The 4373-nt window shown below is 35.4% G+C and overlaps 1 long non-coding RNA gene across 1 annotated transcript; it reads left to right on the top strand.

Annotated features, from left to right (window-relative positions):
• The first annotated feature begins 1093 nt into the window (after positions 1 to 1093).
• LOC116655644 lies at positions 1094 to 2787 on the top strand. The gene is made up of 3 exons (XR_004310702.2): positions 1094 to 1220; positions 1277 to 1428; positions 1493 to 2787. It is a non-coding gene; the product is annotated as an uncharacterized LOC116655644 (long non-coding RNA).
• The last annotated feature ends 1586 nt before the right edge of the window (positions 2788 to 4373 follow it).

The raw sequence follows: 4373 nt of genomic DNA, 5'->3' as shown, positions 1-4373 counted from the left end.
GCAGCCACCAAAAAATGAATTTAAAATAATCATAAAATGCTTAGCTGCAGCTGTTGTTATCAGCATGTATTCTTCTCTGTTTTGTCTCCCAGTTTCGCATGCGCTTTATTGTTATTTGTAGCGTATGCACTTTGGGAGCTTTGGTGGAGCTTCTGCGCAAGCTCTTAGGTTTTATGCACTTGTTTTTCGGCATTGTTTTGGATCGGCCGCGGAATTAGTTTGGGGTTAAATTAACCCCAAACTGAATATTAAAATTGAACCTCGTCTTGTTAATTCGGCCGCTATCAAAACGCTGATAGCTCCACAAAATCTTTAGGAGTATTATTCATGGCATTATTATAAATCATTTTATTTAAATTATTGTTTTCTAACGACAATTTGTTGGTTATGACAAATATTTTTATTCTAGATTCTCGACGAACTTACGAATACTTCCATTGAAAGGGGTGTTGTAGAGTCGTCTTAGTAATTCCTCGCATGGGGTTTGGGTTTTGTACTCATCGATGAGAGCAATCCTTAGATCGGGCCAATTGGTTCCTACTGATAGCTGGGACACTCGCTAGGCATCTCCTGATAATTGCATCTCAATTGCACTGAAGAATACAGTTGTTTGACGCGGATCAGTTGATGGATTTATAGCTACCCTGGCTGAAGCTTTCTGCAGATCAAAGCTCGAAAGAAGCTTTTCTCTCTGAGAGGCTTTGTTTTCTGAAGGAAATAAATTGAGCCTTTTACTTGAGGTGTCAGTTGACGTGGAAGGCTTTTGGGTCTCAATTAATCGAGGTGACAAGAAACTGTGAATTTTCCTGTGAAGTGGGTTCCCATTTAAGAATAGTATGATCTGTTTAGTTTTAATTCACTTAAAAGGAGTGAGAAAGATTTGAGTGGGTATTCTGTTTACCAAAATATTGTTTTGGTTTTCAATCTGAAGTGACTCTTAGAATTTGGAAATCTGAAATAAGGCTGTTTTCAGCCGAATTGGAATAATTAAATGTTTATGTTTTTTACAAAAATTGGAATGAGGCTATTTGCAGCTGGATTACGAATTTCAATACAAAAGGCTTCAGGCTACAAAAGGCTTCGGTTTACAAAATTTACTGATATACACTTAAAGAAATTTTGTTGATATGTTACATAATAAAAAATGTTATAAAAAAATATGAAAATCAGGTGCTACAAAAAAAGATCAAAACGATGTCATTTTTACGAATGCTTCAAAGGTATGTACGATATTTTTAATATATTTAATTTAGTTCGCTTACAATTGCATTCATAGTATTCTGAAGAATGTTGTGGAGAATTAAGAAGTGGATTACTTCAAATTCTACCTGAATGGTTTCCGAAAACAATGAGAAGGGAAATTTTCTCGACCTAATGCAACGCAGAGCTCTCGTGATACCAATAAATAAACACAACAAATATTTGCAAGTAAGCTTTGTCTAAATTTTATATATTGAATGTGATAATATCACACTCCCCACTTTCACTATAGATTCCCTACGACTTAAATTGTCCGTCGGTACAAAGCCAACATCAAAAACGCATATGCAAAACGTGTGGGTTGTATTTTGCATCAAAAAAATCAGCTACTCGGCATGCAATAATTCATAAAAATATAGCTGTAAGCTTCGATAAGAAATCAAAGAAACCCCTTTACCGTGTGGCTGGACGGCGAAAGGGAGAATGCCTAGTAATTCAGACATACGAAGAATGTGAAGACCTCGAATGGCTTGACGAGGACTATGTAGACGAAGAAGACGAAGATGATACCTGCGGAGATCTAGAGATTTTGACAATCCAACTTCCAATAATAAATTATATTAAAGATTGGCTGGAATCTTCTTTTGAAAATACAGATAAGTAGTTTTAAATAGATTTAAGATTTTCGTGTATCTTTCTTGTAAGAGAAGTGTATGAAATAAAAATATTTTTTAAACGGAACTCATTGGAGTAACACCATTATTATAATGGGCTCCTCTTAACAATCCTATTAGGCAATTTATAAGTCCTTCTTCTCCGTCGCTGCATATCTTTAAACAATTCTCACACGTTCTCTTCTGTTTGAACCGAACATTATTCTGCCGCCTCTTAAGATTCCCGTTTCTTGATTGAGAATACTGTTTTCTTCTGCATTTCCGTGCAAAATGCATCAACATCCGCCTTTGCTTTTCAAGCCATTATTTTGTTGATGAAATCGGTGCTAGTGTAGGTAGATTTTATTAGCATGGCTTCGGATTGTTTATTTATTTGTTCCTCAACCTGTCAAGCTGCTATGACCTCGTCCAAGGAATACTCCCTCTCTAATAGTTTTTTCTTCAAATCTACAAGCGCCTAAGAATCTATTATTTTGTCTTTTAGACAAATCTCCTCGGTTTCCACCTTAGATTGGCTAAACGAACAATTCCAGATTTGGTCATTCTCGAGCTCTGCTAACTTCCGAAACAAATGCCTTTCAAAAGTGGAATTTTGTTTGTGCGAAAAGTAAGCATTTGGCTTCTCCACCAAAATCTTAAACACATCATTTCCCTGGTATCGAGAACGTGACAGTCTGCAGTTGCACACCACCCATGTGAAGAAGTTTAGTTCTCTTCATCTTCTTCATGCTCTAAACCACCTTTCCCATTAAATTAATGTACCGAAGTACGACTTTTCAATGGTGTCGCATAGAAAAGGTTTTAAACAATTTTCAGCCATCCTAAAACCAGGCAAACAAAAAAGTGTTTGTTTTTAGTACAATATTGGCTTGTTTGAACGCAGCCTCGAATTATATAATTTTATTTCCTTTAATTTTTTTGACGTCTTGTATCTCTACAGTTTAGAGTCTACAAAGTCAATTTGGCTTATGTAGGGCGAAACTCTAACGCACGGTCTCTTCTTTATTTATAAGTTTTCTTTTTGGCTTGTCAGGTTTTAACTCTTCCGCGCAGCTTCGTTTGGGTTACAATTAATTCTCTTTAATTCAATACAGTTTCGGCTTGTTTGAACGCAGCCTCTTATTTGCATTTACAAATCGCTTCAAATCGAATCTGGTGTATTTTAACGCTTCGTGAAGCCATTTTTCACTTTAAAAGAGAACAAAAAGCCACTCACGCAGGCAAATCTATCGCCTTTATATCCAACCTCCTGCTTCGTTTCCCAATTTATTGGGCTGGCAATGCCGTGTGCCAAATAAAATACTTTTCTATACGCGTAATGTTATAGCTTATTGCCAATTATATTATATAAATTGGTTTTAAATAGAAGTTAATGATGGACTTTTTATATATGTTAAACACTGTTTATTAGTCTTGTAATTAATGCTTCACACAGCCGATCTGAAGTCGATCCCTTTACACTCTCTTTGGCAGCTCTCCTCTCTCGTTTGTGACGTCACCGCCCGATGCCGTATAATTTGACTTCTTTATTATTATAAATAAATATATAAAAATCCAATTCAACCGTCAATTATTATCCGGTTCATTACTTATAGCATATTCATATATATATATTATAGCATTTATATATGACAGAGATCCCTCCAACGATTCCATATTTTCAGTAAGTTTGCACAGCAAGTTCTGCTCGTTGCAAGAGACGCATCCAAACTGACCTGCGTAACACAGAGTTGTTTCTAATTTCATCATTTCTCCAAAGTCTATTGCCATCTCTGTTTCTTGCATTCAGTCCGCGCTCTCCGATCAGACCATGCTCAGCAGCAGAGTGTGTCCCTTTTTCCCTTTCAGCTGCTGTGCATTCTACAACTACTAGACAATGTGTCGCCACACCAAAGCTGTACGCACATGACGCACAACTACTAGACAATGTGTCGCCACACCAAAGCTGTACGCACATGTACTATGGACAAACTAACCATTCTACGACACGGCCTTCCTGACAACTCACACGTCCTCGTGTGTTTTGTTTTCAATACCACGAGACTCAATTTCTCTTTAAACTTTTCTTTATTCTTAAACAGATATTTTTTTTCTTTCTTTTTACTTCATGTATTGGACAAAAGCTTTCAAAAATAAAAATCACTTACATAAATATCAAATCTTCTGTATTCATTACATTTCTTCAATTAAACATAATCTTATTAATTCATTTTGTTATTCTTTAATAACATTATTCTCTTTTGTAAAATAAAACCTTTGTGCATTTCCTTTGGCACATTTTCACAATTTTGTAATTCCTTTTACACGTCTTACGATATAACATTAGTGTAGTTCCTTTAACACTTTGAAATAACTTTAGTGTAGTTCCTTTAACACTTTTAAACATTTGTGTAATTCCTTTAACACATTGAAATAACTTTAGTGTAGTTCCTTTAACACTTTTAAACATTTGTGTAATTCCTTTAACACAATGAAATAACTTTAGTGTAGTTCCTTTAA

Source organism: Drosophila ananassae, chromosome 2R (assembly GCF_017639315.1).
Source record: "Drosophila ananassae strain 14024-0371.13 chromosome 2R, ASM1763931v2, whole genome shotgun sequence".
NCBI lineage: Eukaryota > Metazoa > Arthropoda > Insecta > Diptera > Drosophilidae > Drosophila > Drosophila ananassae.
The sequence above is the reverse complement of the archived record's forward strand: the minus strand, read 5'-3'. Positions and strand labels throughout refer to the sequence as shown.